Consider the following 12,761-nt stretch of genomic DNA (forward strand, 5'->3'; position numbering starts at 1 on the left):
CCAAATAAGTCCCCTTGCTTTATAGCTAGGGGTGTTTTCTGGAGTCTGGAAGCTTCCGTGATGGCAGAGAACAACGTGTTTAGGGCAGATGCTATTCTTTGCCCTTTGCTTTTATTTCTGCCATCTGTTACTTCAGCCTCAGCTGTATTTCTTTTCCCATGTCCCACAGGGAAGGTCAGATGTCAGGGCTCGGATGCCAGCCCTGGCCATCTACACAGCCGAGGCGGGCGCCAAGCTGGGAGCTAAGGGAAGTGTCCCATTTGCTGCTGAGGTGGAAGCAGAGTGGTGGTTTGTTGATGGCCACCCTGTGGGGGACACCCTGGCCGCTCTGCCCCCTCCCCCATATCCTATGATGACCCCCTGTGTGCCCGCTCGACACCTGCCTCCGCCCCAGCCTCATCGGCACAAGCCCTGTGACTCCGCTCAACCTCACACGACTTTGCCTCTCAGCTCAGGTGCCAGTTGACTCTGTGCCCCAGTTCCAGTCTGTCCAGTGCCTCCATGACTGTGTCACAAGCACATGAAAAGTTTTTTCTTTAAATGGACTTGCATCCAAATGAAGTAAACGTCTTTAAATAGGAACTTTTAACTTGACTGGAAATGAAAAACCAGTTTTACCTGTAGAAAGAGCAGGAGTGGGAAACAGATGCAATAAAACCAGAACCCAGTCCTTGCAGGTGGAAAAAGCTGCCTCCCAAAGGCTCAGGTGTCTCTGTGGGGAAAGAGCGAGAGTGCCAGGCCAGCCTGGCACCTGCACCAGGCTGACAGAGACTTTCTCCTTGATGTCATCAGCCGCATGGACTCAGAAAGGGACGAATTTTCTCACCCTGCAATCCTAGGTCAACTAAAACCCTGTTCCCAAACCAGCAAAAACTCCCCTCCTCTAAGTGGTTGATGATTTCAGCTAAGGAAGCAATGAGTTGACCCAGGGCTGCCATCAGTTATTGAGCAGGTGCCTGGCTGGGGTGAGCAGCGCCAGGTCCAGCAGGTATCTGTCCACCAATCCACGCTCCCGGGGGAAGGGAGCATGGAGAGAGACTCTGGGGGATTGGCGGCGGGTGGGGGCTTCCCTCCCTCCTTAACTGGTCTGTAAGCTTCCCGAGGCCAGAGCATTGCTCCTGAACAGCACGGGAAGAGCTCTGATCCACTGACCATGCCCTGGGGTTTAAACGCCGCAAGCACAGTCCCAGTGAACTGTCCCCAAACCATGCAGGAAGGTGTCTTGCTGCCCCATTTACAGGGAGGACACCAGGCCTGCAGCTCCTACTTCTTGGCGTGTCTCTGGGTTCCCTTCATGGGTCCTGCAAATAGTAAGTGCACCTGTGGTGACCAGTTAAGTGAACGGCCATTCACATACCTTCCCTAAGTTGTAATTTAGGGCTTACTGGGTAACCTGGTATTTTGAAATCTATGGCAAGGCATCAGCTGTCTCAAAACCTTTGCTAAAGTCCATTGCCTGCCTTATGCCTTTTGAATTTTTATTTCATTATTGAAGGACTTATATCAAAATAATAGAAACCCAGAGCAAAAACTGGCCACAGCCCCTTCCCTAAATCCAAACAGTTTTACTGGTCTGTGTCGCCTTCTAGATCTTGTCCCTATACGAGGCCAAAGTCCAGGTACCTATGGTGTCCTCGACAGAAGGTTAGAATCCACAGCCTCCTGTCACACTGGGTCACAAGGCTCCAGGGCGCCCTTCTCTCCACCTTTCCTTTCCTAACCCCCTTCCTCGCATCATAATGCTAATTTTTAATTTGCATATGAGTGAGTGTGTGTGGGGGGGGAATGTGTTATGTGTTCCAGCTTTGTTTTCTACTGGAGGGAAACTGCCCCGGAAGAAATCAGCATTTCCCTCTAGAAGATAAATGACACGCTACCTTCTCCGCAGACTGCTTCAGACCAAGCACACTTTGTCCTGGGAGCTCGGTGAGGTACGGAGAAGTTCACCCCCTGCTGGGACTGCACTGATGATTGACAGCTGCTTCCCTTGAGAGGCAGCCCTTCTAGAAGGTTCTGTGATCCTGGCAGAACAAACACGTAATCAGTGAAAATCTTCTCATCTAACTGATTGTTAATGAGTTGACAGCCCTCATCGAAGATGACGCTTTTTAGAACCTTCACAAAGAAGCCTCCTTGTGTCCATCTCAGGCACCAGAAGTGATTTGTAAGATCAAGAGCACGTGGCTTCGACCCTGACCCTGACCAAATTCCAGCCCTGCTGCCAAATTGTGCCCTGACACCCCTGCACCCTTCACAAAGAAACCTCCTTGTGTCCATCTCAGGCACCAGAAGTGATTTGTAAGATCAAGAGCATATGGCTTTGACCCTGACCCTGACCAAATTCCAGCCCAGTGAAGCCACACCTGCTGCCAAATTGTGCCCTGACACCCCTGCACCATGTCCTTAAATATTCCATTATAAATCCTGGAACTACTGCTTTGTTTTTTTTTGTTTTTTGTTTTTTGTTTTTTGTTTTTTTGGTCTTTTTAGGGCCACACCCTTGGCATATGGAGGTTCTTAGGCTAGGGATTGAATTGGAACTCTAGCCACTGGCCTATACCACAGCCACTTCAATGCCAGATCTGAGCTGCATCTGCGACCTACACCACAGCTCACAGCAATGCTGGATCCTTGACCCACAGAGTGAGGCCAGGGATCGAACCTATGTCGTTATGGATCCCAGTCAGATTCGTTTCTGCTGCCCATTGTTGTGCTTTTTTTTTTTTTTTTTTTTTTTTTTTTTTTGTCTTTTTGCCATTTCTTGGGCCGCTCCAGAGGCATATGGAGGTTCCCAGGCTAGGGGTCTAATCAGAGCTGTAGCTGCTGGCCTACGCCAGGGCCACAGCAACTCGGGATCCGAGCTGCGTCTGCAACCTACACCACAGCTCACGGCAACGCCAGATCCTTAACCCACTGAGCAAGGCCAGGGATGGAACCCGCAACCTCATGGTTCCTAGTCAGATTCGTTAACCACTGCGCCACGACAGGAACTCCTTAACATGACTTTTCTGAAACCATTTCAGACTCACAGGAAATTGTAAAACCCAGAGAGTTTCTGTGCACCCTTCACAGTTTCCCCAAGGATAGCACTTTACATAACTGCGGTTTGTTATTGAAACCAGAAAACTGACTTCGGCCCAACACCGTTAACATGGGTCTCAAATATCTTATGTGGATTTCACTAGTGTAACTTGCTCCGATTTTAACCCAAACATTACTTTTCTGACAAGAACAAAAAGAGGTATTCAAGATCCAAAGACAATTTGTACGATGGAAGGTTTCTAAAACAGAATTCAGGGTCTCTCTCATTCATTCTCTTTCCTCAGCCTGCACTGAAGTTAAGAGAAAGGCTTGGGTGTAGATAGGTGTGTCCCTGGGGTTGTGAGGGCCAGCTCCACGGGCAGGGAACCTGGTCAGTCCCCAGGGCCCACACTCAGAAAGGCCCTGTGCTTGGCTGATGCTCGGTCAATGTGTCTCCATCCTGGAATTTGGACAAGGGGCTCACACTTTCATTTTGCACTGGGTCCTGCATATTATGGGGCCAGTCCTGGGTCCTAGGGGTGGCTGTGCCTTATTCACCAACATTGAGCCCTGCTCATGGCACAAAGTGAGTCTTCCTGGGGTTTTGTGGGCCGAAAATGGGGCTTGAAAATCTTATATTCTCATGCTCCATTTCCACAAAGCTAACCTAAAACTCACTCATGGATTTCCGCTATGCATATAGCTATACCAGCATCACTAGAATTATCATACGTTTCATGCAAAAACCCAAAAGCAATACAATTGCAAGAACTTCTAGTCATGCATTTGCATCCTTGGGTAATTTATATAAAACCAATAAATGCTTCATGCTTTTTACTTTAATTAATTAGCTTTTCTTTCTTTCTTTTTTAATTTAAGGGTTGCAGCGTGCTTTTTGAGCCAAGAGGTATGAGAAACAAATACTCCGCTCCTGAAAGTACAAATGCAAATGTTACCATAAAAACAATAGCTGTGGAAAACCCTGAAAATGGGAAACTGGGAAGGGAAGAGGTGGTAAAAATATACCCAACCAACATCCAAATAAACTCAAAGAAGTGAATGTGGAAAACAGATGGGAAGAAAATAAAATACCTCCATCTAGACTTGAGAGAATCAGACTTTTTCAGTCCCTGGCAAACTTCTTTTGCTGCTGAGAAGCTAAGAATTTGGTCAAGGCCTAAATATTCTTTTGCTTTTGTTCCTTTAGATTTATAGATGCTTTGAGCGAAGGGGGCCATGGAGGCCATCTAAGTCCATTTTTTTCCCCTAAGCCTTTTTAGCAGCAGAATCCTTCATTTCAAATGAGATCTTACGAAAAAATGCCATTATAAATAAAACAGCTGAGTTGGTTTTTATTAGCATCTACCCATTTTAAGTGCGTGGACGTTTATAACACACACCTATCACCAAAACAACAAGTACAAATAGGGATTCTGACGAAAACAACAATAAAAAAGCAGTTGGCTGTTGCAGAGGAAGTCTGCAAGATTCTGTTATCTTAGCACCTAATTTCTTGATGTTGGTTGTTAATGTATCAAGAAAATTCCAATTCATGCCAATAAACAGTTTCAAATATTAAGCTTTTCGGGAGCTCCATTTATCATATCAGGTCCTTTGTGATTCAGCAAAGGAGACGCAAGTCTTCATTCACGTTTCATAAAAGCAAATTATAAACTTCTTGCTTTTATCAACATGTTGGGAGACTCAAAAAGATATAAACCCTTCTCCTTTGTAGTATAAAAATCACATTAAGCATTATTATTAAAATAATTTTACCTAAATGAAACGAAATCCAAATTCCCTTGTCGAAGTACTTTTGAGGAGTCATAGGGAACACAGGGGGCCCAGCCGGGCCCGTGTCTCAGCGCAGAGGCTGGGCGAGGGGAGGTGGTGCTCTCAGCCACGGTGGAGGCATGGGCGGCAAAATGCTGCAAAATGCGGCAAAATGAAGCCTGCAAAAGTTGGCTTGAGGCAAAATCAGCCTGAGTTTCCCTGGAGACTGGCCGGCATCTTCCACCGGCCCCGGCAGGATGTTGGAAAGACCTGTGTCTCCAAGGGTCGCCCTCTGAGAAGCCACGGGAGCCAGAGGACGGCTGACTCCGGACACAGCCTCTCCAGACAGCGGGTCTTTCCAGGGCTGTTTGCAGGGGTCACACCTTGCTCTCTGTGTGGCTAAGTGTGTTTTGTTCAGTTCACAGTGGTGTCATGGGATTGTTTCTCTGTACAGATATGTGTACAGATAAGTGTGTGTGTGTGTGTGTGTGTGTGTGTGTCCTCATGGGCATGCAAATTACCCCAACTTGACAATTTTCTACACACATCTTCTGGAGCAGTAAGTACCCCTAAACCCAGGGGTGATCAGTCACTTCAGCGGTAAAAGCCGCCAGTGTTAGAAACACAAGGCCCGTCTCGTCGCCCGCGTCCCACTTAACCCTTCCCGAGGCTCACCGCTGCACTTGCGACGGTCTGCCGCCCTGTGGTCTGAGGCCATCTGGCCTCTGCTCCCCTCCGGCCTCCCGCTGTGCTGTCCGCTGCCTGTGGGCCTGGGCTCCCTCCTCTGAGGGCCCCCTGCTCCCGTCTCCCGTTCCTCCTCTTCCCGAGAGGCTCCAGGCGCAGGCCTGGTGAGGTCTTTTTACCTTCCACGCTCCTCACCTGTGTTTCTCTCACCTGGGATGCTGGCCGCGCACCTGTGTGAGCCCGAGAGTGAGGCTGCCTTGCATTGAGCCCTGGTGCCTCGCTCGCCTCACCCCGTGCGGCCCGACCTACATGATGCCGCTGGGGAATCCGTGGGCTCCTGGGCAGCCCCTCATGCTGCACGCTGAGTCCATTTCCACACTGCTCCCCCCAACTCCTCAGCCAGTACCTGGAGACGCAGGTCCACGAGCACTTGCCAGCGAATGCGTGAAGGGCAGCACGCCTGCCACCACACACCAGGTGTGGCTATTAGCACCCAGGAAGAGCCATGTGGTCTGGGGAGTGTGTGAGTGTGTGTGTGTGTGTGTGTGTGTGTGTGTGTGTGTGTGTGTGTGATGAGGCTGCCGGTGGGAATCAACCATTTGCTAAACCACGTTTGTGGAATAGTCCCAAATCCTGCTGGCCAGGCCCGTTCAGCTTCCTTCTTCCCTAGAAGCCAAGGTGTTGCAGGGTCTATCCCTGCCCTCTCTCCCACCACATATGTAGGTGACATCTGATCAAACTGCCCTTGGCCCTCTGTCCTTCCAGGAGAGCTGTGACAGCCCTCTATCTGCCGGTGGCCCCGTCTGGTGCAGCAGAGGCCGTGGCCTTGGGGTAGCCTCTTGCAGCCCCTGGTGTGTTAGGGCCCTGCTCCTTTGCTTGTTAGGTCTGCCTGGGTACCATGGCACCCAGAGGACCTCTGGAGATGAGGGCAGCAGCGATGCCAAAAGTGCTGAATCGGGGGGGAGGGTTTCCCCTTGGCAGTGGGTGGGTCTGCCTCCCCTGTCCCAGGCCAAGCCTGGGGACACTTTCTCCTAATCACTGCATCTATCAGCTTGGCTGCATAACAAAAGACCTCAAACTGGGCAGCTCAAACAGCAGACTATTTTTCTTGTAGTCTTGGAAGCCGGAGGTCTAAGATCAGGGTGCCGTCATGGCAGGTTCTGGTGGAAGCCTTTCTCCTGGTTCACATATGGCTGCTTTCTTGCTACGTCCTCGTGGCAGGTTCTGGTGGAAGCCTTTCTCCTGGTTCACATATGGCTGCTTTCTTGCTACGTCCTCGTGGCAGGTTCTGGTGAAAGCCTTTCTCCTGGTTCACATATGGCTGCTTTCTTGCTACGTCCTCGTGGCGGAAAGAGACCACGTTCTCCAGTGTCTCTCCTATAAGGGCCCTGATATCATCACAAGGCCCCACCCTCACGACCTCATGGAACCCCAATTTCCTCCCAAAGGTTGCACCTCCAAATACCATCACAGTGGGGCCTAAGGCTTCCACACAGGAGTTTGGGGGGCGCAGTTTAGCCAATAGCAGGGGCTTCCATGCGAATCCTCCCTCAGGGGGTGTTTCTGCAGAACACGGCCTCAGACAGGAGCCAGGGGTCTTTTTCTGCGGAATCATGAAAGAGGTGGGTTGGCGAGCTGGAGGGATTTACCGGATGGTAACATTAGGATTATATCTCCTGGGAGGTTCCTCAATGCAGCCACCCTCTAGGACGAGTCAGACAGCTGATGTGGGAATTGGGGCAAACGCGGGGGTCATGAAATGGAAGGACCCGGAGCAGGTGCCGTGGAGGGACAGGCTCGCAGGGAGGGACACACAAAGAGGCCACAGAGGCTGTTTCTGACTCTAAGGAGCGCCGTATGATGCAGGAAAACTGGGGCTCAGACCTGTGAAATAATATGCGCAAAGGAAAGACCAATGCTTGGGGGGCACCATTCGCCAAGAGTTACTTTACATGGCGACACATGTATAAGAATCTCTGCATACCAGACCCGGTGCTAAGGACGGAAAGGCAGTAATTCAGTTCTCAAATCAACCCACCTGGGCAGGTTCTGTTATCTTCCTCATTATAAAATGAGGAAACTCAGGGACAGAGAAATTAAGTCATTCATTCAAGGCCACAGCCGTGGCAAGTGCTCAAGCTGGGGTTCAAACACAGGCAGTCAGGCTCCAAGTTCCGGGCACTTGGAGACCCCAGCTTCACACGGGAACTTGTTCAAAACATTGATTCCCTGGCCCCAGCTCTGCAGATCCTGCATTCGTAGGTCTGGGTGCTCAGGGGTGCCTCCCGGGGCCCTGTTTGTGAAACCTGTCACCATACCTGGGGACCCCTTCCTTGGCTGTTAGCGTGGACAAAGACAGGGCCATGGGAAGTGAGAACCAGGCAGGCGGGGTCCAGAGTCCCTGCCTGGGGTCTCCCCTGTGTCAGCCCTGTGCTTCCCATCACTGTCCCCAGGGTGTCGCTGTCCCCAAGATGGGAGCCCCCGTCTCTGTGAGGCCCTGAGGCCATGGGGGCCTTGGACCCTCCTGCATGATGGATGATGCCAGGTGGCTCCCTCTGCTGCTGCAATAAAACCTCCAGATGTTTTCCCCAAGGCTAGACGCTCCCCTAAAGCCAAACAACCCAGGCTCCTACAGGAAGGGGCTATGCACCCCGCTCTCCTGCGGGAAGCTTCGTCAGGCTCAACAGCCTGTGAGGAAACATGGAATGAACCAGGCTGTGTCTGCCTGTCTGTCCCTGAGCAGACAGACAGTGGCTTCCTTGAGGACTGGGCTGAGCCATGCCTGACACTTGGTGGCAGGAGAGTGAGTGGACAAACCATTCTTCATTCCAGCCAGACAAGCGAGACAGAGCGGCGCAGAAGCGGAGCCCTGGGGAAGCTGCTGCGAGGATGCAGAGCCGGGGTTGGACACAACCAGTCGCCGGCGGACCTGCCTGCCTGGTGTCTGAGCGGTGTCCCGGGAGTCCCTTCTCGTCCCTGGGCCACAGCTTCCTGTGTGTAAAGGAGTGTGGGAACAGCCCCACTTGTATCAGGGGTGACGCTGGGCATGGGCGGAGCGGCTGCGTGGATACAGGACATGGTTCCTTCACACAGCACTTGCTTACCTGCGCTCACACCTGTGCACCTGCCCCCCCGCCCCACAGCTCTGCTGAGTGGATGGGGAGCAGGTCCCCGTCACGCTGGGCTGGAGGAGGCTGCCTTCCTGCCAAGGACCATCCTCCTTGTCCCCCAGGCAGGCAGGGAGCATTCATTAGTGCAAGCTTGGAGCTGCGCTGATGGCGTGAGAGGAGAAAAAGGCAGATTAGAAGGCTTCTCTTTCCCGCCAGAGCCTTCTAACTTAGTTGGGGGTTTGTGATGAATTATTGATCTTGTGGGGCCTCTAAGACTGCGCGATCAGGGTACAGAAGAAGCTGCTCTGTCATCTGCCTCAGGAATTTTGAGCACAGATGCCCCTGCAGATTCTCGTCGGCTCTGAGCTCACCAGATCCATCACTAGCTGTCTACTCAGCTGCCTGAAGGGACATGGCAGGCCTGGCCACATCCCGGCCAGAGCCCCTGGGTCATCTGTTGGCTGCGTTCCTCCCCAACCTTGTGCCCCGAGGCATATGGCCACACAGCAACCAGAGTCCCTGTGTGAGTGGCCCAGGCCACCTGCAGATGTCAGGATGGGGTTCCACTGCTGTCACCAGTGGGCCCTAAGTCTGAGGCACCCATAGACACCGGGCCGAGAGACTGTGTTTCTGCTAAACAGAGAGCCTGGCGGGGGTCCTATGAGCCAGAGCAACGTGGGGACAGCTGGCTTCCACAGTCGAGGAGAGGGCACAGCTGAGAGTTTGGGGACGGGGGTGGCCTTCCCTACCTTCCGCCTCCTCGGGCTGTGAGTCATTTGATTCGGAACATCTTCCCGCCCTAGATGAGTGCGTCCTCTCAGGAACCCCCACCAATGACGGCTTCGCAGAGTCGTCTTCAACCTCATCCAACCGTCGTCCGTCCGTCCGTCCGTCCGTCCATCCATCCATCCATCCATCCATCCAACATGTAGACTGGAAAAAGCCAGAGAGCTTCTCAAAGAGTGGACTTGGGCCCTGGAGGGTGAAGTGGAGTTTGCTGAGTGGAGGCAGCAGGTGGGGAGGGTCATTCAAGAAGAGGACAGTGGGGACAAGGGCCAGGAGGGGACGCGTTGGGGCCCAGGTGGTGGAGGGGCTACCCCTAAGCAGTGAGTCCGCATGAGGCCAGGAGGGGGTGAGCAGTCTTCCTCAGGGGTTCCTGTCACCCCACTAGGCCAAGGCTGCCATAACTGTCACAGCTCCTCCCTGGAAAACAGCGGGAAAGTATGGGGGTGTCACTCCCCTCAGTTTGCCGCCCTCCCTGCGTCTGTAGGAGCCTCTGGGCAGTGGAGACGGGCCCACCCGCGGGCACTTACCCTCTGTCCCTGGCCTGCCTGCAGCGGCCCTGGGGCACGAGGTGCCAGAGGAGGAGCCTGGTCACCTGCCTCACGTCTACGCAGGGGAGGCGCGTGTGAGCTGCAGAGAGCCTGGGCTGGCTCGCCTTCTCGGGACAGGAGCTGCCACACGACCTGCTGGACTCTCTGGGCCAAAGGCTGCTCCACGTGAGGAAATACCTCCTGAGCCAGGCGCTCCTTCCTAAAAAACGAATAATTCATGACGGGACAATCACTATTCTAGAATGTATTTTCCTTACCTTCTTTTAAAAAAATTACCCTCTAGCCCTAGAATGAGGTCAAACTGAGTCTGGATTAAATATTTTGACTTTCTTGGACCAGACATGTTAAACCAAAGCCAAAGATCAGGTTCTTCTTTTTGTTTGTTTACTATGTCTTTGCTTTTTAGGGCCACACCCGCGGCCTATGGAGGTTCCCAGGCTAGGAGTCAAATCGCAGCTGTTGCCGCTGGCCTACACCACAGCCACAGCCACGCAGGATCTGAGCCACGTCTTCGACCTACACCACAGCTCTCGGCAATGCCGGATCCTTAACCCACTGAGCGAGGCCAGGGATGGAACCAGTTCCTCAAGGATGCTAGTCGAGTTTGTTACTGCTGAGCCACAACAGGAACTCCAGCAGGTTATTCTTAGGAATTTTATTTGTCAGACAGATTTTCTAGAGACACTTGAATTTAATTGTTTCATTCCTTGCTCCCATGAGCAGCCCAACTCTGGGGGTAAATGAAACGCAATCCATGGAGGACCCCAGCTATTTTGGACCAGTAGGTAATGCTGGGGAAAACAGATTTTTTTAAGTGATTATTTACATTTCTATAATTATGAGTCTGCTTCAGTTTAAGTGAAAAATACATACATAGGGGAATGTTTTCTAGAACATTTGCGATTGGTATTTTTAGTGATTTTTTTTAAAAAGTCACTTTGCTGTACAGTAGAAAATTGACAGAACACTGCAAACCAACTATAATAGAAAAAAATAAAAATCATTACATAAAAAAGTAAATGTCAATCCCTTTTACCTTTTTAAGTAGATAAATACATAAAATATGTTATCATGAAACAAAGGATGATACTTAAAACTTTATGAGCAGTACATACTAAAAAACAGACACAATTTAACTTGCATGTGTTATGTAACTAAATTAGGAGCCTATGAATGACAAAATTCCGATTAGATGTTATCTTTACACAAAACCACAAACTCTGATCTTTCCTTGTCCACTTACTGCCTGTAAATTGTGGGGGAGAGGATGGTCTCCTTTAAAAATCTACAAAAAGTGAAACAAAGTAAATAGTGGGACACGTGCCCTATCAATACTCGGTCTCTTCGTCTGCGTGACATATAATAGACTGGTTAGGCAAAATTTCACTGCTACCGGGACACTTTAATGTAGATGTTAGATATCCAACGGCCTATGGCAAATTCTAAAAAATTTCTATAATTAACGAACATTATCTTTTGTAAGTGCCCTCTCAAACCTCAGGGCTAAATCAGGAGAAACACATGTGCATCGCATCAGGAAATGCTACCTTAAACCTAAGTTTTAGCTGATGCAGGGTTAAAACGTGCCCTTTCTTTCTAAAGAGGCTGTGCAAATATTTACTTGAAAGAGATCTTAGGAATTTGTACTCAGTTACTTCATGCATCACCTAGTGCTTTGGGTAACTGAAAAAGGAAAAAAAAACTATCTCTAAAGCACTGGAACATCTAAAGCCGACTCATAGGCATACAGAACAATGGTACTGATGCTGGATGATTCCCGGAGAGTCTAGGACATTTTCTGGGTAATTCAGAGAAGAGGAATTGTTTAGAACCGTATACTTTTTGAGTCTGAATAGTCGGCAGTGATCAGTAGGTGGTCATTGGACCTTCCTGGATTTGAGGCAAGGGAAAGAAAACTATGGCCATGGGACAGATCTGGCCCGCCATCTGCTTTATAAATAAAGTTTTATTGGCACCCAGATGTGCTCATATGTTGTTTAAGGGCTGTCCAGGACTGCTTTGTGCTGCCGTAGTAGCCCTAAGCAGTCGAGTCAGAGACCTATGGCTCACAAAGCCTGACACATTTACTTCCTGGCCTTTTAAAGAAAAAAAGCATGCTGACCCCCTTGGTTAAGGCATTCTTTTTGGAAACTCCACATTACATCAAATGCATTCAGACGTATCCACACCCTGTGTTAAAAATAAACACGTTGCCATACAATTTTGAAAGGTTTTAAATAAATTTGCTTTTGACTGTGGTTCATTTACTGGTGGTGAAATCCTGGCAGTTGTTGTGTGTATTTGTGAATTCTTGCATAACAAGGCTCTAAGTGTTTTTGAAAGTAATAAAACACTCATGAAAAATTCATGAATGCCAAATCTAAAAATTAGCGAGAACAAAATGTTAAATTTTGTAGATACTCAGACATTTATTAATTTTGGTTTTGCTGTTTCCTTTGTATATTTTGAAGCATGTGTACATATATATACACAGGTGTCAGGCCCTGGGGATTAGTGTCCAGGGGAGAGGCTGGCCCTGCGGGCGTGGTTATGGAGCATACCTGGTGTAGGACACTTTGGCCAGTCTGCATTATACCTTATCACCTGCCCCAACTGACTGCTGCAGGGAACAGCCATGGATGTTGGCTTGTTCCCCCCACAAATTCATTCTCAAGTCTGTCTGCATGCTTAAAAACATTTCCATAAGAAACATCAGCACCAGAAGGTTTTAAAAAAAAAGTCAGCCTCCAGTGGAATTTATGTACACTTGTGAACTAAATCAAGTCTTATTAATGGCAACGAAGAAGGCAATAAAACAGAAATAGTAAATATTTTCCTA

General features: G+C 49.9%; 1 long non-coding RNA gene across 1 annotated transcript; it reads right to left on the minus strand.

The window, feature by feature from the left end:
• Nucleotides 1,238–9,480, minus strand: LOC110257421. The gene is made up of 3 exons (XR_002339993.1): nucleotides 9,338–9,480; nucleotides 5,470–7,081; nucleotides 1,238–2,021 (listed from the first exon to the last, which is right to left on the minus strand). It is a non-coding gene; the product is annotated as an uncharacterized LOC110257421 (long non-coding RNA).

The sequence above is a fragment of the Sus scrofa genome, chromosome 17 (genome assembly GCF_000003025.6).
Source record: "Sus scrofa isolate TJ Tabasco breed Duroc chromosome 17, Sscrofa11.1, whole genome shotgun sequence".
Taxonomy (NCBI): Eukaryota; Metazoa; Chordata; class Mammalia; order Artiodactyla; family Suidae; genus Sus; species Sus scrofa.